The sequence below is a fragment of the Chlorocebus sabaeus genome, chromosome 1 (assembly GCF_047675955.1).
Source record: "Chlorocebus sabaeus isolate Y175 chromosome 1, mChlSab1.0.hap1, whole genome shotgun sequence".
Taxonomy (NCBI): Eukaryota; Metazoa; Chordata; class Mammalia; order Primates; family Cercopithecidae; genus Chlorocebus; species Chlorocebus sabaeus.
Window position 1 is genome coordinate 126,018,708 of NC_132904.1, and position 23,299 is coordinate 126,042,006.

The window sequence follows — 23,299 nt, forward strand, 5'->3', positions numbered from 1 at the left end:
GATTATTTGCATAAAGTAAAGCAGTAATAGCGATTGGCTATATAGGCTCTTTATAAATTGGCTTTGCAGGGGCTTTTTCGTAAGAATCTCAGATTATATTTTTAAAAGCCGGCTGGGCATGGTGGCTCATGCCTGTAATCCCAGCACTTTGGGAGGCCAAGGCGAGCAGATCACCTGAGGTCGGGAATTTGAGACCAGCCTGGCTAACATGGAGAAACCCGTCTCTACTAAAAACACAAAATTAGCCGAGCGTGGTGGCACATACTTGTAATCCCAGCTAGTCTGGAGGCCGAGGCAGGAGAACTGCTTGAACTAGGAGGTGGAGGTTGCAGTGAGCCGAGATTGCGCCATTGCACTCTAGCCTGGGCAACAAGAGCGAAACTCTGTCTCAAAAAAAAAAAAAAAAAAAAAGCCTCTCAAGGGTAGGAAGCCAAGCCAAGGATTTTCCATCAGATTATACCTGTAATAACTATACAAATTGGATGAATTCTTGTCTTCTAAAGGTCCCCAAAATATCTTGAGGTTCCTGGGCCTGTTAGAAAGTGACATTCTTTACTTACCATAGGATCAAAAAAATCCTTTAAACAAACTGTGTAGACAAGGAACCAGGACAGTCTTTTTCCAAGTCTATTGGCTTTAAAGGCAGTCTCAATTCCTTAAAGCAGCCTGATCACATATGAAAATATGACATTCCAGTCAAAGCCTTGGTAAAATAACCAGTGTCTCTAGTTGTGTCCTATCACAGAAGAAAACAGATTCTTACTGAGTTTATTCAAATACCTATATTGCCATAAAATAAAAATATTCATTCATAGTTTCCAAATTTTGAAGATATCAGTTAGGGAGAAAAGTAAATGTTTCCATTTAACTCACAAAAGTATACTTTCCCAATTACCGTAAGCTATAAATAGCTTAAGAGGAAAAATAGATTTTTTTTTTTTTAACTCTGAAAAACAAAACAAAACAATCAGCAGCATGCCTATAATCCCAGCTACTTAGGAGGCTGAGGCGGGAGGATTGCTTGAACTCAGGAGTTTGTAGCCAGCTTGGACAACGTGGCGTGGCCCTGTCTCAAGATAAATAAATAAATAAATAAAAGAATGTTTCAAGCAAAAAAGTCATAAACATCATTTCAGTCCTTTATCAGGTTAGTCCCATCTGCTTAACTATTGTTCTGCATGATGTCAGATTGGCAATTTTATGGGTCCGATTTTTTTCATTGGAGTTTTTTTTTTTTTTTTTTAACCCAGTCCAATTGAACAATCTTGAGGTTATAAGCAGAGGTCTGTATTTAAAAGTACCTTTCAGAGGCTTTTTCATGAACCTCCTTGAAAATACACCACCTTAAGATTTGCAAAGAGCTCTTAGAACGAAAGCATCAGAACGAAGCAATTTACCAAGACATATCAGAGTTTTAGGACTTTCGTACAATTTTGGAACATATATTAACACATTTATACAAATATAACTCAAAGAAAATTAAACACCATTTCTAAATTTGACAATGCTTTCTGTATGATTTTAACATACCAGATAAGCCCAATATGTCTCTCCTGGAGTTCCAGGGGCTCTTTTTGGAATGTCCAAAAGTTAGTTTGAAGCAAAAATAATGTAGAATTCAAAATCTGCTTTTGGGTAGTTTGTCAGATGTCAACGGTTTAAAACACTCGATTTAAAGCTAATTTTAATAAAATCTTACACAGATCTATCCAATCTCAGTCAGCCTTGACCACACAAGATAATAGTTGCACAACCCTTTCACAACTTCTTACAGATTTTTTTCCATTCTCTTTCCCCCCACATCTCTCTACATCCATTCAATTTTTTTTGTTTGTTTGTTTGAGACAGAGTTTCGCTCTGTCGCCCAGGCTGGAGCACAATGGTGGGATCTCAGCTCACTGCAACCTCTGCCTCCTGGGTTCAAGTGATTGATTCTCCTGCCTCAGCCTCCTGAGTGGCTGGGATTACAGGTGTCCGCCATCAGGCCCAGCTAATTTTTGTATTTTTAGTAGAGACAGGGTTTCACCATGTTGGTTAGGCTGGTCTCGGACTCCCAAAGTGCTGGGATTACAGGCATGAACCACTGCACCCAGCCCCATTCAGTTTTATCTATTATTCTTTTTAAAAACTTTTAAATGTTTAATTTGTATGGGTACCTAGAGATATATATGTTTATGGGGTGTATTTTGATGCAGGTGTACAATGTTTAATAATCACATCAGGGTAAATAGAATATCCATCACCTCAAGCGTTCATCATTTCTTTGTATTATGAACATTCCAATTATATTCTCTCAATTATTCTAAATGTACAACAAATTGCTGAATGTAGTCACCCTGTTGTGCTATCAAATACTATATCTTACTAATTGTATCTAACTATATTTTTGTATCCATTAACCATACCTATTCTATACCCCCACTACCCTACCCGGCCTCCGGTAACCATCATTCTCTCTGTCTTCATATGTTCAATTGTTTTAATTACTAGCTCCCACGAATGAATGCTAACATGAGAAGTTTGTCTTTCTGTGCCTGGTTTATTCCACTTAACATAATGTCCCTCAGTTCCACCTAGGTTGTTGCAAATGACAGTATCTCATTCTATTTTATGGCTTGCTACTACTGTATTGTGTATATGTACCGTATTTTCTTGATCCATTTACCTGTTGATAGACACTTAGGTTGATTCCAGGTCTTGGCTGCTGTGCATAATGCTGCAGTCAACATGGGGGTGCCGATATCTTGTCAATATACTGATTTCCTTCCCTGGGGTATCTACCTAACAGTGGGATTACTAGATCATATGCTAGTTTTATTTTTAGTTTTTGAGGAACCTCCGTACTATTCCTCATAGTAGCTGTACTAATTGACACTTCCACTGACAGTATATGAGGTTTCCCCTTTCTCTATATCCTCACCAGTGTTCATTGTTATTGCCTGTCTTTTGAATAAAAGCCATTTTAACTAGGGTGAGATGATATCTCACTGTAGTGTTTTTTCTGTTTTTTTTTTGTTGTTGTTGTTTATTTATTTATTTTTTTAAATCAGGGTGCCACTCTGTTACCCAGGCTGGAGTGCAGTGGTGCAATCATGGCTCACTGCAGTCTTGACTTCCCAGGTTCAAGTGATCCTCCTGCCTCAGCCTCCTGAGTACCTGGGACTACAAGCATGGCACCACCACGCCCGGCTATTTAAAAAATTTTTTTTTGTAGAGATGGGGTTTCCCTGTGTTGCCCAGGTTGGTCTCAAACTCCTGGGCTCAAGAGATCCTCCCTCCTTGGCCTTCCAGAGTGCTGGGATTATAGCCGTGAGCCACTACACCCAGCATTCGTTGTAGTTTTGATTTTCATTTATCTGATGATCAGTGATGTTGAACATCTTTTCATATACCTGTTTGCCATTCTTATGTCTTCTTTTGAGAAATGTCTATTGAATATCATTCTTTTTTATTCATTCCATTTAAACAACCTTGAATTCACTTCTAAACTAGACAAAATTACTTTTCATTTAACAAAACCCACATATTTACGTTTTTTAAAATAACCTTCTAACAAAAACTACATTCTACTGTCCTTGTCCAATCTGTACACATAATTATTTCTCTTATATCTAGTAGTTTTAATTATACATACTAACTACAATTTTTAGTGATCCTAAATTCTAGTGAACAACCTAGGAAGTAAGTAGTTTTAATTATTATGTACCAGATGCAGAGCCCAGGCCTGAGGACAGGGCTGTGGAGACAATGCCTGTAGGAGCTAACCTCTCCTAGCATGGCCAGGAGGCACAGCTGGGCCAGCAAGGATGTATTGACCTTGGCTCTGCCCTGAAGCTGGTGGTCCAGGTGCTGTAGATACATATGTCTCCAGACCTCACCGTAGGCATTGTCTAGACCCCAGAATCTAAAGGCTCGAAACCTAATTTTAAAACCAGCTTTATTTACCAAAGATTACTAAAGTCATGTGAATTTGAAAAGCATCTGGGGCTGGATGCAGTGGCTCATGCCTGTAATCCCAGCACTTTGGGAGGCCGATGCAGGTGGATCACCTGAGATCAGGAGTTCGAGACAAGCCTGGCCAACGTGGCGAAACTCCATCTCTACTAAAAATACAAAAATTAGCCAGATGTGGTGGCAGATGCCTGTAATCCCAGCTACTCAGGAGGCTGAGGCAGGCGAATTGCTTGAACCTTGCACAAAGATCAGGCTTTCTCTCGCAGTACAAAGGAATTCCTGGTACCCTCAAAAGCCAGAGGGATTAGAGAGGTCAATGCAAAAGAGAGCAGAGCTTTAGCCCTGAGAGGGTCTTGCCACAACTCTGGGGCTCCATAAGGAAAACTGAGAATCCCAAAAGGGAGGTGTGGTGCCTTTTTCTGTGTGACTCAAGGAGTTTCAGGGACACTAGAAGTTCCTCCTAGATCTCTTCATGTGGAATCAGAAATAGCAAAAAAGAAGGACCAGAAGTGGAAGGAAATGGAAGAACAAATCTTAGAGGAGCCAATTTGGAGATTTAAAGCTTTCCAGAAAGGCCAGTGAAATTTTACGTTTTTTTTTTTTTTAAAGCAAAAATCATGCCAACAAGAAAGGAAGCCAACAGAGGGACCAAACACAATTAAAAAGGGATTTCAGTTGCTGAAAAAAATTTCCAGAAACAGAATCCAAAAGAGAAAAACAGGAAGGCCTTGAAAAAAAACCCACAAAAACTTACAGCCTGAATATCAGCTTTTAATTAGGTTGATTTCTGATTGTAGAGTTCTTTAAAAAAAAAAATCTTTTCATATCTCTTGTTTTCTGATTTCAGCCAGGATAAGTAGCCAGTATTCCTGGCCCTGGCTTTTGACCTGTTTTTTCTTTCTTTCTTTCTGTTTTTTTTTTTTTTTTTTGGAGACAGAGTCTAACTCTGTTTGCCCAGGCTGCAGTGCAGTGGCACAAACATAGCTTACCGCAGCCTCGACCTTTTGGGCTCAAGCAATCCCCGTGCCTCAGCCTCCTGAGTAGCTGGGACATAGGTGTGCACTGCTATGCCTGGCTAATTTTTTTTTTTAATTTTTTATCTTTTTAATTTATAGATACAGGGTTTGTCATGTTGCCCAGGCTGGTCTCAAACTCCCGGGCTTAAGCAGTCCTCCTGCCTTGACCTCCCAAAGTGCTGAGATTACAGGAATGAGCCACTGTATGCAGCCAATTGTTTTTGCTGTTGTTTTTAACAAAGGTCCCTCCGAAGTGACTTACCAAAAGCAAAAACCTTAGCCAAGGTTATAACTTAAACAAGGATGCATGAGGTATTTCCAAAGAGCTACAAAGCAGTCATTATAAGACCCAGAACTACCCCTCAAAGACAGCTTAAAAAAAGGAAAGTTTGTCTATGTGCATCTCAGATGAAAGATTAAAAGAGTCAGTAAGACAGGAAATCAAAAGCTATCTATGAAAGGGAAAAGTGCCAATAACAAATGAGTATCCCAAAAAGTCATGAGTCACATGAATATTAAACCATAACTGGGCCATGGCAGTGAAAGCACCAAATCCTAACCATAGACCACAAAGTGGGCGCCTTTTTTTTGTTTTGAGACAGAGTCTTGCTGTGTCACCAGGCTGGAGTGCAGTGGCACGATCTTGGCTCACTGCAACCTCCACCTCCCAGTTTCAAGCGATTCTCCTGCCTCAGCCTCCCGAGTAGCTGGGATTACAGGCATGCACCACTATGCTTGGATAATTTTTGTAGTTTTAGTAGAGATGGGGTTTCACCATGTTGGCCAGGCTGGTCTCGAACTCCTGACCTTAAGTGATCCACCCGCCTCAGCCTCCCAAAGTGTTGGGATTACAGGCGTGAGCCACCATGCCCAGCCTTTTTTTTTTTTTGTAAATAAATCCTGCAGGAAATCCAAAGCAGACAGTGTTTTTTGTTTGTTTGTTTTTGTTTTTAAACTTTAGAAACAGGATCTCACACCCTGCCTGGAGTGCAGTGGTGTGATCTCAGCTCATTGCAGCCTCACCCTCCTGGGTTCAGTTGATCCTCCCACCTCAGCCTCCTGAGTAGCTGGGACTACAGGCATGTGCCATCACACCTAGCTAACAAAGCAGGCAGTTTGAGCATACAAGGATTTTTTTCTTCAGATAACCCTGTTCTGAAAGCATACAAGGATTTTAACTTAGTTTTAGGTCAGAATTTTTGCTCTTTAATTTTGTCAAGACAATTTCTAAGGCTAGCCATAACACGACCATGTGTCTTTTTTTTTTTTAATTTGATCCTCCCATAAATACAAATAATGCAATCGTTTAGAAAGAGAGACCTCTAAAATCCTTTCAAATATAGTCTTTCTAATTTAAAGGATGCATCTGTTGGTCACTGAAGGTGAGAAATTCTAGAAACTTGAGGTTTTTTTTTTTTAATTTTAGAGATTTTTTAAAGCTATTTTTGCATTGCTATCTCTTAGGGACACTAGTTTAGATCTCTGGAGTCTTTTAGATGCCTCAAGAAACCAACTAAAGTAGGTGTCCCACTCAGGCTGTTTATTCTTTCATTTTAGCCCTGTAATAGAGAAGGAAAACAAGTTTTGGAAATTAAAAAAGCCTCAGGTTGGCAATTGTAATTCCAAATCACTTTCAGTGATATTGGTCCACTGAGAATGAAATTTACAAGATGAATGACCATAACGTTTGTCTAAAAAACAAACAGGTGTTTAAGAAGAAGGGTAACTTAGCACTTATACCATTAGAAGCAAAAGGGCTTGTGAATACTCACCAAAAAGGGAAAATTTTCTGTTGACAGCTGGCAACAAAGGCTACCCAATAAAGGCTTCAACCTGAACCAAGGTGGGAGGTTCAGGAAAATGAGAGGACTCCCCAGTAGGGTTTGAGGCTGTCAGGAAGGCAGTGGGACGCAAGGGGTTCCTGCAAGCACCATGCTTGAATCCACAGGAGCACTGGGACACAGAGGAAGAGAGTCACTTGTATCCCGCTTACGACACCATTTAATGTCAACCAAGAAGAGGTGAAAGACCTTACTGCAAAGCAAGGAAACAAGGCATTTATTGGGGTTGTAGGAATTGTAATTCATGAGACACAGATTCAGCTAAAGGCCAAATTATGTTCTGAAGAGAGGAAGGAGAGTAAGGATTTTAAAAAGGATGCTGACGGTGGTTACACTAGTTGTCTTTGAAAGAATTATCATGGGTGGAGGTGGCCGGCTTAGTACCTGAGTCTGTAGTCATTGGTTGTGGTTGTGTAGGAGTCATAGTGCTAGAAAACTTCAGCTGCTTTCCAGGATGTTGTGGTCATGGAGGTTTGGCCTAGTTGAAAGGTTCAAGGCAAGGCCCTGTTTTTTGTTTTTCAAGGTTGCAGGTCATGCAGGTCATCCTTAGAATGGCTTCCCTGCTCCATTTTAGAGCTGTGAACCAGAGTAATGCTATTTGGTATATCACATTTCATATTCCTCTACTGAAAACCCTCCAAAGGCTCTCCATCTCACTCATAGTGAAAGTCAACATCCTGGAAATGGACTGCAAGGCCCTATACAATCAGGTCCTTCATTGGTTCTCTGACCTCACCTCTTGTAGCTCTCTACCTCACTCGTATTTTCTCAGCCATTCTGGCCTCGTTGCTTTTATCAAACATTCCAAGCACTTTCTCACAAGGGCCATGCAATTACTGTTTCCTTACTCCCTCACCCTCTTTATTCAGAGGCCACCTTTTCACTGAGATCTTTCCTGATGACCCTATTAAAATTATAATCCTGCCAGAACTTTTCTTTTCTTTTCTTTTCCTTCCTTCCTTTCTTTTCTTTTCTTTTCTTTTCTTTTCTTTTCTTTTCTTTTCTTTTCTTTTCTTTCGATAGTCTCACTCTGTCATCCAGGCTGGAGTGCAGTGGCGCAATCTCGACTCACTGCAACCTCCACCTCCCGGGTTCAAGTAATTCTCCCTGCCACAGCCTCCTAAGTAGTTGGGATTACAGGCGCCTACCACCACGCCTGGCTAATTTTTTGTATTTTTAGTAGAGACGGGGTTTTGCCATGTTGGTCAGGCTGGTCTTGAACTCCTGACCTCAGGTGATCCACCCACCTTGGCCTCCTAATGTGCTGAGATTACAGGCATGAGCCACCATGCCTGGCAGCACTTTACTTTTCTTTATTGCACTTACTACTTTGTAAAATACAATTTACTCAGTTATGCTTTTTGTTGTGTTTCTCTTCCTAGTTTCTGTCTAGGGCAGAAATGTGTTTCTTTTGTTCACTGATGTAGCCCCAGGGCCTAGTACACTGCCTGGCACATGGCATATACTCAAACATTTTTGTGTGAGATAAAAGACCAAGTTCTAGTCAAGTCACACATGGAAGCAGTAAATTGATGGCGAAGCCACCTGATACTCTCAGTATTGAAACAGGAAGCAAAGTTAGCTGCTGGTTGGCCATGGCTTGAAGAAAATGTTGCACATTTGCAAGAGCAGTTGTGGGGAATGGTAAAGGCAGCACATGAAAGGTTCCCAAACCTCACAGAGGGTCTTGCTGAGGTTAAAAAAATCTATTTGTGAAGGATCAGTCTGGAGATATTCTACAGAATCTTATCATAGCTACCATGTATTAACTGTGTCAGGAGCATAGTAAATGCATTACCTTCACTATTTTATTTTATTCTCACAATAACACCGAGATAAATATTATCATTTACATTTTACTGGAGGGAAAATGGAGGCTTAGATCAGTTGAATAACTTGTCCATGGTTACCCAACTAGAAAATGGCAGAGCTGGCTAGGCATGGTGGCTCATGCCTGTAATCTCAGCACTTTGGGAGGCCGAGGCCTAGAGGATCATGAGGTCAGGAGATGGACACCATCCTGGCTAACATGGTGAAACCCCATTTCTATAAAAATATGAAAACTTAGCCGGGCTTGGTGGCGGCAGCGCCTGTAGTCAGGCTGAGGCAGGAGAATGGCATGAACCTGGGAGGCAGAGCTTGCAGTGGGCCGAGATCGTGCCACTGCACTCCAGCCTGGGCAACAGAGCAAGACTGTCTCAAAAAAAAAAAAAAAAAAAAAAAAAAAAGAAGAAGAAGAAGAAAAAGAAGAAAATGGCAGAGGTGAGATTCACAATCAGCTCTGTTTTACTCCAAAGTCCATTATGCTTGCACCATGTGCTGTGCTTCTCGTGGGTGTGGTGTAAGAAAGAGGATGTTTGGATAGATCCAATCTGGAATGATTTCAAAGTGGATGAGGCAGAATAAAAGAGGTCTACAATGTTAGTTCATAGGAAGTAGAGTGGTTGAATGGTGCACTGTGATTCTAGGCTGGACAGAGATGGCACCATAGCCATGAATGGAGTAAGGTTCCCGGAAGCAAATGGAGAAATGAAGGAATTAGACACATGAATGAAGCAGTAATGCAGGGCGACTGACAAATTTAGCATCATGGCAGAATGAACCAGTGAAGATCTCTGCCACTCCTTTTCTACTGCAAAGACATAGAAATGGTGTTCTTGGGTGCCAAAAGTGAACGAGGAACTAAAGTCTGGATTGTAAACCTGCTGCCTTAGCCAAGGAAATATCAAAGTAGGATATATACTCTATAGCTAGTTTCCTGGCTTTTAACACCTGTGTAAGAATAGAAGATATGGCCATGCGTGGTGGCTCACACCTGTAATCCCAGAACTTTGGGAGGCCGAGGCGGGTGGATCACCTGAGGTCAGGAGTTCGAGACCAGTCTGGCCAACATGATGAAACCCCATCTCTACTAAAAATTAGCCAGGCATAGTGGTAGGTGCCTGTAATCCCAGCTACTTGGGAGGCTGAGGCAGAAGAATTGCTTGAACCTGGGAGGTGGACGTTGCAGTGAGCTGAGATTGCACCATTGCACTGTAGCCTGTTCAATAAGAGTGAAACGACGTCTCAAAAACAAAACAAAACAAAACAAAACAACTTGATTGGTCAAACTGAAGAAAGCTGACTTACGAGGGAATAAATTCTAGCAATCCTTATTTAAACACATTACAGAAAAATTCAAGGACATCAAAGGTAAGGGTTACAAATATAGAAAAAACTCAAGAACAGAAGCCAAAAAAACCCACAAAAAACTGGAATAATATCTTTAAAGTTCTGAGAGGAAATACGCAGGATACTAACATTATATACCTAGCTAAACTATCATATAAGATGGCAGCTAGGATAGAAACCTTTTCAGACAGTCAAAAGACTGAGTGTTCATCATGCAGAGACTCTTTCTGAAATCATTAACAAATGGAGTAATTCAACAAGAAGGAAGTTGGAATCAGAAAAAAACAAATGGAATGCAAGAAACAGTCGTGTTCAAAACAAAGCAAATCTACTGAGAAAAACAGAGTCAGCCAGCTGGTAGTTTAGTTGTGGTCAGAGACTGGCAGATTAGGGCTTAATATTTTGGAGGTGGAAGAGTCCTGTATGTTGATAAATTCCATTTAACCTTGAGAGAGGGTGATTTAAATAGAATGAGTGGAGTGAGGCTGATTTAATACCAGAAAATCAAGAAACTTTCAAGCTGAGATGTTAAAGGGATCATCAATTGTACCATTCTCCTCCATTATCCCAGATACATTCTCCAGTTTTCTCCCAGTGCTGCTTTGAACACTAGCATACTGACCCCTATGAACTGTATTATTGAGGCTTTCTTGCTAGCTGGCTTCATGTTGGATTTGACCAATTGGTGTCACTGGCCAAAAATCAAAATGGAAGATAGAGACTGGATTGTTTCTTTCCTATTATTTCCCTGCTTAAGCATTGCTTCTCTGGTGCCTGTGTCTTTCTATGACTGAAGTTCCTAATGAGTGGCCTCTTTTCCATGCCTCCAGCTCTTACTGGGCTTAGATAACTGTATTTTTTCTTGGATTTTGGCCCTATGAACGGTAACAGATTTTTACCACCACTGGTTTCTAGGTACTTTTGAGAGATAATTCTCCATGGGTCTCTCGTGTTTCTGCACATCTTACATGCAAGATACTAATGCCTTTTCAAGGAGGTTTGTATACTAAGCAGCCTTGGAAAATAAAGATAGAGTCTCTGGAGCAAAAGGCAGTCATATTTACTATCCAGTATAAGAAAGATACTGTCTTCCTCTAGAGAAAGGGCCAGACCTATTTAGAGCCCATTACAAAAGATTGGGTTTCCTAAGCTCAGAATTCCCTCTCCTGTAACTCAACCTACCCCACTGCATGTACAGTTGTTATCTGGCTCTTTTCATGTCACTCTCTTCATGGAAATTAGGGCCTGGGAAACTAGAAAAAAAGTACTGATGCCGGCGGGGAGCAGTGGCTCTCGTCTGTAATCCCAGCACTTTGGGAGGCCGAGGCAGGTGGATCACCTACCTGAGGTCAGGAGTTCAAGACCAGCCTGGCCAACATGGTGAAACTTCGTCTCTACTAAAAATACAAAAATTAGCCAGGCGTGGTGGTGCATGCCTGTAATCCCAGCTACTCAGGAATCTGAGGCAGAAGAAGTGCTTGAACCTGGGAGGTGGAGGTTGCAGTGAGTGGAGATCACACCACTGTACTCCAGCCTGGGTGACAGAGTGAGAATCTGTCTAAAAAAAAAAATTGCTGATGCTTTGGCTACTGCTGTTATTATGAGCAATAAACTGTCCTTCATGTTGACCCAGGAGTGTCATGTCTTCTACCAGCACCTCTGAAACTAATAGGCTATCTTGTTAGCTTTCAAATAAGGTACAATCTCAGATTCTTTACAGTTCTTGACAGGTAACTTGGCACCTCTTGTTTGTTCCTTTAAATCTGAGTGAGACCCTGTCTCAAAAAAAAATCTGATACCTTCAAAAAGAGTTCTTCCATAAAATTCATTTCAGTGAATTCTGTTTCCTGCTATGCCCCTCCCTGATATATCTAGAGAGTTTGAAATCTCAAGGGAATGTGTGATGGTTAATTTTGTATGTCAATTTGGCTAGGTTATGGTGCCCATTTTTTTTGGTCAAACACTAGTCTAGATGTCGCTGTAAAGTCTTTTTTAAAGATGTGATTTTTTTTTTCTTTGAGACAAGATCTCATTCTGTTGTCCAGACTGGAGTACAGTAGCACAATCATGGCTCACCATAAGCTTAAACTCCGGGGCTCAGGTGATCCTCCCATCTCAGCCTCCCAAATTGCTGGGATTACAGGTGTGAGCCACTGGCCTATGATCTTTTTTTTTTTTCTGGCTTTGATTAAACTAGCTTACCCCCAGTAATGTGGGAGGGCCTTATCCATCTAGTTGAAAGCATGAAGACCAAAGACTGTGGTTGCTCAAAGAAGAAGAAATTCTGCCTCAAGACTGCGATATACCCATAATCCCAGCTAAGTCCCAGCTAATACCCGTAAGTCCAGGGTGGGAGGATCACTTGAGGCCAAGAATTCAAGACCAGCCTGGGCAACATAGAAAGACTCCAACTCTACAAAAAAATTTTTTAAATTAGCCAGGTGTGGTGGTGCACGCTTGTAGTCCCAGCTACTCAGGAATGTTGGGAAGATCAATTGAGCCCAGGAGTTCGAGGCTGTAGAGAACTATGATTATATGACTGCATTCCAGCCCTGGGTGACAGAGTGAGACCTTGTCTCTATATAAAGAAGGATAGAAAAAAAGACTGCAGTATAAAAACCCTGCCTGAGTTTCCTGCCTGCTGGCCTACAGATTTCAGACTTGACAGTCTCCACAGTTGTGTGAGCCAATTCCTTAACATAAATATCTCTCTCTGTACATATATATCCTATGGGTTCTGTTTCCCTGGAGAACCTTGATTAACACAGGATGCCACAAAATTTAGTGAGAAACCTATGCACACAGTGTCAAGGTCCCCAAATAATGAGTGGGAGTTTCTTAGGCGGAGAGTAGGAGACAGCAATAGAATGAAAAAGAGCTATTTACTGAAGAGAGTAGGATTTATAGAGTATAAGAGGAGCATGAAGAACACGCCTCAATGGTACCTTCGGGCAACAAAATAGGCAGAGTGCACATGATCTTGCCCCGACTGTGCATCGAGCCTTGTCACCCATCCCTGTCACTCATGACCTACCCTATTGTCCAACTATCAAAAATGTCTTGCTGCTCCTGGAACCCAACTCCATACTATCTTATGTCTCCTTGACTTTGATCTTGTAGTTCCTTCTCCTAGGAATTCCCTGTCAATCTCTCTCTTTCTGTGTTTCCTATGTCCCCCGGGCCCTTTACTCTCTCATACTTCTTACCTCCTTCCCTACCTTTTCTTCCTTCTCTCCAGTCTCATTAAAGCAGTCAGGTGCACCATCTTCTTCACTCTTCCAACACAGACACTATGCTGTAATTGTGTTTGTATGTCTTCCTTCTCACTGGTCTGTGAGCAAGAACTGTGACTTTTTACTCAGTATTATATGTAGATAGGATAAGACATATAAAATGTGCTCTTCACATGTTTGTTGCATGAATGAATAAATGAATGGGTGTGTGAATAAATGAATTTGACAATGACCGTGTACATGGTTGGAACAGGATTCAGCTAGGATTTTCTTACTCCAAAGCCCAGTCTTCTTCCATATATGATGTGATCCAGTTCCTTAGAAATTGTGCATGTAGAATCCACCTTTTATGAAGAAGAATTTCTGTCCACAGTAGAAGGAAACAACAGATGTGGGGAAATTGACAATGAATGCCCATTTAAAAAAGAATAGAACACACCAACACTTGTTTTATTTTTATTTTATTTTGTTTCATTTTTTTGGTTAGCTATGCTTTTCTGGTTGCCAACAAGATTCTCAAAGAATTTATCTAAAATATAAGAAGGTATTTAGCATTTTGCTTTGCCACAGACAAGATATGTATTAGAAGTCCCTCTTGCTTCAAAATGAAACCCAGTCTGGAAAGCTTCCAGGCTTACCCATGCTCGGTTTATTCTAATAAGCTTTATTACACACAACGTTGAGTGGGCATCTGCCCATGTGATTTGATTTTGACGTCATATAGGGGAGCTGCTCCATTCCTTAATCTCCCCTCTTGTGGAAGGGGTAGACTGACTTCTAGTAATGGGATTCTACATTTAGACATTAATTCCTTTCACTTAAGGCAGATCCTCCTTTCTGTCCAGTACACCCTCCAACCTATATCTGTATGTCAGGCTTTTTTCCTAACTCCACACCTAAATAGCCATCTGTTCCTGCCCTACAATCACTTCTAATACAACATTTCCAAACAGAACCTAAAGCCCAGGCATGATGCATCACACCTGTAATCCCAGCACTTTGGGAGGCTGAGGCAGGCAGATCACTTGAGGTCAGGAGTTCGAGACCAGCCTGGCCAACATGGCGAAACTCCATCTCTATTAAAAATACAGAAATTAGCCAGGCGTAGTGGCACGTGCCTGTAATCCCAGCTTCTCGGGAGGCTGAGGCAGGAGAATCGCTTGAACCCCAGAGGTGGAGGCTTCAGTGAGCTGAGACTGCCACTGCACTCCAGCCTGGGTGAAAGAGCAAGACTCCATCTCAAAAACAAAACAACACAAAACAAAAATAAACAACAAAACAAACAAACAAAAAAACCCAGAACTTATTATCTCCCTTGTATCAAAACTATTTCTTCTTCTAGGTTTCTACATTTTATGAATTGTACCACCATTCACCAAGTTTCCCAAGCTAGAAACCTGAGTGAGAGTCTTCCTGTCACCCACATCCAGCTGGCCACTGACCTTTGGAGTCATTTTCTTTTTTCTTTAGAGACAGAGACCAACTCCATTGTCCAGGCTGGAGTGCAGTGGTATGATCATAGCTCACTGCAGCCTAGACCTCTTAGGCTCAAGCGATCCTCCCACCTCAGCCTTTTGAGTAGTTAAGACCACACCATCCTGGCCAACATGGTGAAACCCTGTCTCTACTAAAAATACAAAAATTAGCCGGGCATGGTGGCAGGCACCTGTATTCCCAGCTACTCGGGAAGCTGAGGCAGGAGAATCGCTTGAACCCGAGAGGCAGAGGTTGCAGTGAGCCAAGATCGTGCCACTGCACTCCAGCCTGGTGACAGAGTGAGACTCCCATCTCAAAAAAAAAGACTACAGGCCACCATGCCTGGCTAATTAAACTTTTGTTGTTGTTGTTGTACTGACTGGGTCTCACTCTGTTGTCCAGGCTGAAGTGCAGTGGTGTGATCACAGCTCACTGCAGCCTCGACCTTCTAGGCTCAAGTGACCCTCCTGCCTCAGCCTCCTGAGTAGCTGGGATTACAGGCGTGTGTTGCCATGCCTGGCCTTCTGTGTCTTTATCGTGAACGTTTCTTGACTCTTGTTGGCCTCTGTGACTGTTGCCACCATCTTACTTCAGGTCCTTCATCAGTCCTCACTTTAAATGAGGAGTTGAACCTCTCCTCTGTCCCTTTTCCACAATGTAGCCAGGAAGTCTCTTTTAAAGATACAGCTGACTCCTCTTTCTGAACTCTTATAGAATGGCTACTCATTGCCTGTAGGATAAAGTGTACACTCCCATATCATATAAGGTATTAATTTTCTGAGCCTCATCCAGCTCTCCAATATTCATCTTCTTCCCACCCCATTTCTACTGACTTCATAAGTTTCCATGTTTTCTTCAATCTCCTCATATTCTCTTTACTCTATCTTATTACAAGTTACTCCTCTTGTTTGAGAAGCTCTTTCCCCATTTCACCTGGCCAACTAATACACGTTCTTTGAGACTCAGCTCAGTCACATTCTTTCAAAAGTGTTCCCAGACATTTCTCACCTAAGCTAAATGTTCCCAGCAATGTGCTTCCCAAGGTCCCTATCCTTACCAATATCATGGTGCTTATCCATATGGTATTGTCTGCTAATTTACCTCCATGCCTTTCTAAGTAGATTATAAAGTCCTTTATGAAGAATCCTTTATGTATCTTTGAAAGCTGGGGACCCACCAGAGAGCTGACATTTGGTTAGTGTTCAATAAAATTTGGTTAAGAAAAAAAAGTTAAATGACACTTAGTGGATAGTCTGAGAGGGTTATGAAAACACATTTTAAGCCTGACAAGGTGGTGTGTGCCTCTAGTCTCAGCTACTTGGTAGGCTGAAGTGGGAGGATCCCTTGAGCCTAGGAGTTAGAGGCCAGTCTTGGCAACAGAGTGAGACCCCATCTCTTAAAAAAGTGTTTAACACCCTGAATCCCCTTCCCGCAAAAAAAGAAAAAGAAAAGAACACATTTTGTCTTCAACATAATTTAAACATTTTTTGGAAAAATATGCATAACATAAAATTTACCTCATTAACCATTTTTAAGTGTAAGTTTAGTGGCACCAAAAACATTCAAATTGTTGTCCAATCATTACCACTAATCCTTTCCAGAACTTCACAATCCCAAACAGAAACTCATATCCATTAAACGATGACTCTCCAGTGCACCCTTACTTCAGCTCCTAATAATCTCTATTCTATTTTCTGTTTCTATGAATTTGCCTATTCTTAGTAATATACATATGTAATCATACAATATTTGGATTGGGTCTGGTTATGTGGTTTTTTCTGGGTCTGGTTTACTTCACTTAGCATAGTATTTTCATGGTTCATCCAGGTTGTAGCATATACCAGAATTTCATTCCTGTTTAAGGATGAGTAGTATTCCATTGTATGTATATATTACATTCTATTTATCTATTCATTTGTTGATGGACACAGGTTTTTTTTCTACCTCTTGGCTATTGCAAAGAATGCTGCTATGAACACTGATGTACAAGTTACCTGTTTGAGTTTCCACATTTAGTTCTTTTGTGTATATACCCAGAAATGAAATTGCTGGGTCATATGATAACGCTAAGGTTCCCTTTCTGAGGAATCACCATACTGTTTTCCATACTGGCTGCACCATTTTACATTTCTACCAGTCAGTGCACAAGGGTTCCAATTTCTCCACCTTCTTGCCAACACTTGTTATTTCCCTTTTGTTTTAAATAATAGCTATTCTTTTTTTTTTTTTTTTTTTTTTTTTTGAGATGGAGTCTTGCTCTGTCACCCAGGCTGGAGTGCAGTGGTGCAATCTTGGTTCACTGCAAGCTCCGCCCCCGGGTTCACACCATTCGCCTGCCTCAGCCTCCTGAGAAGTTGGGACTACAGGCGCCCACCACCGTGCCCAGCTAAGTTTTTGTATTTTTAGTAGAGATGGGGTTTCACCATGTTAGCCAGGATGGTCTTGATCTCCTGAATTTATTACCATTTAGACCTGCCCCACAAGAAATGAAAAGGGAAGTCCTTTTGGGTCAAAATTAAAGAATGTTAGATGTAACTCAAAGCTTTATGAAGAAATAAAGAGTTCTCCTAAAGGATTTAAAAGAAAAATACACTTAAAAATTATTATAAAGCCGTATCATTAAACAATGCTGTGAGTTGATTTATGTTCTTTCAAAATTCATATATTGAAGTCCTAACTCTCAGTACCTCAGAATGTGACCTTATTTGGAAATAAAGCCATTGCAGATACAATTAGTTAAGATGAGGTAATAATAAAGTAGGGTGGCCCCTAATCCAATATCACTGGTGTCCTTTAGGTAATAAATTCCATTGGCTTTTGTTTATCTGGAAATGTCTTAACTTCTTCCTCATTTTGAAGGAAAGTTTTGCCAGATATATAATTCTTGGTTGACAGTTGTCTTTCACTATTTTAAATGTCATCCCACATCCTTCCTATCTCCAGCATTTGTGATGAAAAATTTGGTGATATTCTCTTTTTTTTTTTTTTGTGCTAGTAAAAATCTTACAATTGTGGTGTTTTCATTGAAGATTCCTGACTGAGTTGCATCTCTCTTGCTGTTTTCAAGAGTCTTTCTTTGTCTTTCGATGGATTGATTATAATGTGTCTTGGTGTGGATCTTTTTGAGCTTATCATACTTGAAGTTTATTTGGCTTTTTGGAGTTGTTGATGTGTGTCTTTTACGAAATTTGAGGTGTTTTGGCCAAGGTTTCTTTAATACCTTTCTTCCCCTTTTTCTCTCTCTTCTCTTTCTGAGATCTCCATAATACATATATTAGGCTGCTTCATGGTAACGCATAGTTCCCTCAGACTCTATTCATTTTCCTTCATTCTTTTTTCTTTCTGTTCTTCAGACTTTATAATTCTAATTGTCCTTGTCTCAAGTTTGCTAATTCTTTCTTCTGCTTGTTCAAATTAGCTGTTGAATCTCTGGTGAATATTTATTTCAATTATCATAGTTTTCAACTACAGAATTTCTTTCTTTTTTTTTTTTTTTTTTTTTTTTTTTGAGATGGGGTCTTGCTCTGTTACCCAGGCTGGAGTGCAGTTGCACAATCTTGGCTCACTGCAACCTCTGCCTCCTGGGTTCAAGCAATTCTCCTGCCTCAGCCTCCCAAGTAGCTGGGACTACAGGTGTGTACCACCATGCACAGCTAATTTTTTTATTTTTAGTAGAGATGGGATTTCACCATGTTGGCCAGGCTGGTCTTGAACTCCTGACCTCAAGTGATCTGCCCGCCTTGGCCTTCCAAATTGCTGGGATTACAGCCATGAGTCACTGTCCCTGTCCAGAATTTCTGTTTGGTTTCTTTTTATAATTTCTTATCTTTTGGTTTCTTTTTATAATTTCTTGTTTTTGTTGATATTCTCATTTTGTTTATATGTCATTTGTCTTAGTCTGTTTGGGCTAGTTTAACAAAATACCATGAACTGCGTAGCTTATAAACAACAACAGAAATTTATTTTTCATAGTTCTGGGAAGTTCAGGATCAAGGAGGCAGGAGATTTGCTGCCTGGTGAGGACCTGTTTCCTGGTTCATTCACAGCCATCTTTTTACTGTGTTTTCATAGGACAGCATGGCTAACAGGTCCTTGTTTTTTCGTTTTTTTTTTTTTGAGATGGAGTTTCGCTCTTGTTACCCAGGCTGGAGTACAATGGTGCAATCTTGGCTCACCACAACCTCTGCCTCCCAGGTTCAAACAATTCTCCTGCCTCAGCCTACCAAGTAGCTAGGATTACAGGCATGTACCACCATGCCCAGCTAATTTTGTATTTTTAGTAGAGATGGGGTGTCTCCATGTTGGTTAGGCTAGTCTCAAATTCCTGACCTCAGGTGATCTGCCCACCTCGGCCCCCCAAAGTGCTGGGGTTACAAGCATGAGCCACCGCGCCTGGCCAAGAGGCCACTTTTATGAGGAAATTTGTCATAATTACCGAATTACCGCCCAAAGGCCTCCCTTCCTAAGATCTCGGAGGTTAGGATTTCAACATATGAATTTTGGGTAGACACAAATATTCAAACAAAAGCATTCTTTTCCTGATTTCTTTTACTTCTTTTTCCTTTAGGTTTTTTTAAAATCATATAGAGTTTTGTCTAAGTCTGAAGCCTGGGCTTCCTCAGGAATGGCTCCTGTCAATTTATTTTGTTGTTTTAAATGAGTCGTATTTTCCTGTTTCTTTGTATACTTTGTGATTTTTTAAATTGGGCAAATGTCCAATCATTATAATATGGTGACTGGAAAGGACATTCTTCCCTTTGTCCAGGGTTTTCTGTTTTCTTTTTCTTTTTGTTTTTTGGTTGTTGAAGGCTATAATAGTCTGTTAGTTTTGAGAGTTTTCTTAACTATTTTTGCAGAGGCTGTTGTGTTGGATCACTGAAATCTCTGTTCCATTAGCTCATGTTTAGTTAATGCTTTAACAAAGATTAAACAACGATGTTGTTTAAATGGCAGCAGTTTTGTCAGTGTTTGTAGATTGGCCTTATCCAAGGGCATTCTTTTTTTTTTTTTAAATTTGAGACAGAGTCTCACTCTGTTGCCCAGGCTGGAGTGCAGTGGTGCAACCTTGGTTCACTGCAACCTCCGCCTCCCAGGTTCAAGCAATTCTTCTGCCTCAGCCTCCCAAGTAGCTGGGACCACAGGCACATACTACCATGCCCGACTAATTTTTTGTATTTTTAGTAGAGACAGGGTTTCACCATGTTAGTCAGGATGTTCTTGATTTCCTGAACTTGTGATCTGCCCACCTCGGCTTCCCAAAGTGCTGGGATTACAGGCGTGAGCCACCGTGCCCGGCTGGTCCTAGGGCATTCTTTTAACACTTAGCTGAGCTTGTTTTGTGCCTAGGGATCAGCTCAAGGTGGAAGCTTAAGGTCTTCTCAGGTCTTTTCTGAGCATGCATCTTGCACGGACATGCGCATGGCTTCCTAAACTCTCTCATATATATGGCTGCTTTTGAGCATCTGAATTACTTAGTCGTACTGCAACTTCTCCTCTGGGGTTTAGATGGTCTGTTATATATCTTCACCCATAATTTTTTGTCCCAGGAGTCTGTGGATCTGCAGTCGCCTTGCTGGTTTTGTGAGTAGTGCCTACCACTTTTTTCACCTGAGTTCTAAGTTAGGCAAAACAGAGACTATCTCTTTGTTTCAGTTTTTCAAGTATCTGCCACAACAGACATACATAATAATTTGTGAACAAGGTCTGCTATGCTCCTTCTGGTTCAAGAAAGGGTACTGGGAACTAGGCTGTTACCAGTTCAAGACCAAAACCACATAATGGAGAAGGGTGGGGTAAGAGTGAGTAATAAATAATGTCACAAAACTTTCCTACCATTTTGAAGATGGCTTTTTCTTGATTGGACATTTGCTTAGTAGCTGTCAACTTTGTTTTCCAGAGTTCTGATAAAGTTGGTTCAAACAGTTTCTGCTTGTTTTCCCCTCATATGTGTCTGTGGGGAAATAAAAGCTTCACCCTTCCTAGCCTGCCATTTTGCTGATATCCTTTTCAACATAGTTTTGCCTTTACTTGGACTTTCACCAAAGGGCAGCAGAGGACTCGGCATGTAACCTAAATGAAGGTGTGTGCAATAACAATATAACGGTGGGAACAGAGACACTCTTGGCCACTGTAAAGAAACTTGGAATCCTAACTTGGAGATTTAGGATTTTATAGACGAGGAATCTAGGAGGATATTGAATGACAGTTGAGAACAGAGAAGCTTATAAAATGCAGTTTTGTCCAGGTAGTAAATTGCCTGGGGAGCTTGTGCTTGCTGACAGTAGGGGACAGCTGCAATTACATGCTATGAATGGTTGGGTCTGATTTCTGGTCACAAATTAATTCTAGCTTATGAAGGGTCCTGAGCAGTGCCAAAAGTGACCAAGTAGAAGAATATGTGAAAAGAATGAGATGACTGGTTCTGGTGTTAAACTAGAGCCTCCCCTCAGGGTTCAGAGAACCTGTCTAATTTACTTCATTCCTAATGGCACCTTTCATATCAGCTTGTTTCACCCTGCCTGTGCTTCCCAGTCGTATCTCAGAAGTGACTGGGGGAGGTAAACCTCTGGTAATTGTCTCCATTTCTCCATTACTGCACTCTTTTCCCCATCAGTAGTATCCCCTGCTTCTCCTCTTAGTTTTCTCCTTCTACTACTTATCCTCCTTTGCCTCCTACTTCCTCTGAGGAAATATGCTCCAAATAAATAATCTCATAAATGAATTCACACTAAAGTGGACATAGTCAATAAAACTTGAGTATAAACCTTCCCAGGGGCTACTTGCATTTTAACAGAAGCTAACATTTCAAGAAAAAAGAACAAAAAATTCTAATTATGAAACTCCATGTGTTAGCTGTTTCATAGGAAAGAGACTTTTTAGAGGACCTGGTCTCAACTCAGAATATTTTTTCTGTTTTCCGGGTACAGTCTAATCCAAAAGGTCAAGATGAGGAAATTCTAAATCAAAAAAGAACTTTAGAAAACCAACATTTTCCTCCCAATAGGAAAAGAAGATCTGGGGCTGATTTGAGCTGTGACATCGTTGGATAATGACCTTTTACACCTTTCTGGCCAAAGACACCAGGGATAAAACCAAGACCTTGCCATATTGAGAAGTTAGGCCAGCGGGATTCTCACCTTGCTACAGAAAAAGAAAGGCTGATGAGCAGGAGTAGAACGGATCTAATTTAGGATCTTGGCTATTTAGAGGATAATAAGCAGCCTCCATATGTTTATACGGTCTTTATTCCTACTCATTATCAGAAAGTCTTCTTTGGGAAACAGTGTACCAAATGGGGAGGTGCCAATGCTAGAAGAATGGGTACCAGAAAATAAGAGCAATAAGAGCTAAGAGCGGGAAATACATATCACCATGATTGATTTAGCCTCTCCCAGCCTCTGTTCCTTCATCTGTAGTGTGGGAACAACACTATCTACTGAAGACAGTTAGAACCCTTTTTCTTTAATAGAGATGTAGTCTTGCTCTATTTTCCAGGCTGGTCTCGAACTCCCAGCCTCAAGTAGTCCTCCCACCTCGGCCTCCCAAAGTGTTGGGATTACAGGCATGAGCCACCACACCTAGCCTTTCAGAATTTTGAATAATGATTAGGAAGACCTTCCCCATTCCAAGACTATAAGAATCCTCCCATGTTTTCTTCTAATACTTTCATGGTTTCATTTTTACATTTAGATCTTTTTTCCATTTGGATCGTATCCTTGTGTATGGTGGGAGTTGGGGCTCCTACTTTCATTTTTTCCAGAGGCCTATCCAGTTTCCTCACAACATTTGTTGAACAGTCCATCTTTTCCCACTGATTTGTAAAGCCATCTTTAAATGATGCAACTTAAAAAAAATTAACGGCCAAAGTATTTATCATTATTGGAGAGATACATTAGAATTATTCTTGTAGTTTATAAAGAGCTTCCCGTCCCTGTCTCATTTTATTTTTTGTTTTTGTTTATTTGTTTTTAGATTGCCCGTGCCTGGAGAACATAGTGGAACTCCATCTCTACAAAAAAATTAAAAAATTAGTTGGGCATGGTAGTGAGTGCCTGTGGTCCCAGCTACTCAGGAGACAGAGGTGGGAGGACTGCTTGAACCCAGGAGATCAAGGGTGCAGTGTGCCATGACTGAGTCACGGAACTCCAACCTGGGCAAGAGAATGAGATCCTGCCTGAAAAACAAAAACAAAAAAGACAAAATTTTGAGTCCATAAAATATATGATTGATAAATGCAACTGCATCAAAATTAAAGCTTTTGTATGGTGAAAAACATCTTTAGAAAGAAAGTAAAAAAACCAAACAAACAAGAAAGTCAAAAGACAACAAACTGGGAAAAAAAGGTGCTTTGAAGTTGGCCTGCACTGGCTCATATGAACTGATTGTTACGTTTTCAGGAATTTTGCAAGCTGGTTGTCAAATACAGTTATTATTAAAAATTAAATTATAGAAACATAATTAAATAAAGTATGTTAGAATCAAAAGTAATAAATACTGAAAAATTCATCACTTCCTAATTATTTAACTACATTTTGCTATCATTAATGCTTGAGGTTTATTGTTTTGGGGGTTTTTCTTTTTTTTTTTTTTTGAGATGGAGTCTCACTCT

General features: G+C 40.6%; 1 long non-coding RNA gene across 1 annotated transcript in view; it reads left to right on the top strand.

The window, feature by feature from the left end:
* Positions 1-22,965, top strand: part of LOC119626501 (uncharacterized) — a 42,852-nt gene extending 19,887 nt beyond the window's left edge. The window contains exon 3 of the long non-coding RNA XR_005242674.2: positions 22,663-22,965. This is a non-coding gene — a long non-coding RNA (uncharacterized lncRNA). The remainder of the gene's footprint in view (positions 1-22,662) is intronic.
* The last annotated feature ends 334 nt before the right edge of the window (positions 22,966-23,299 follow it).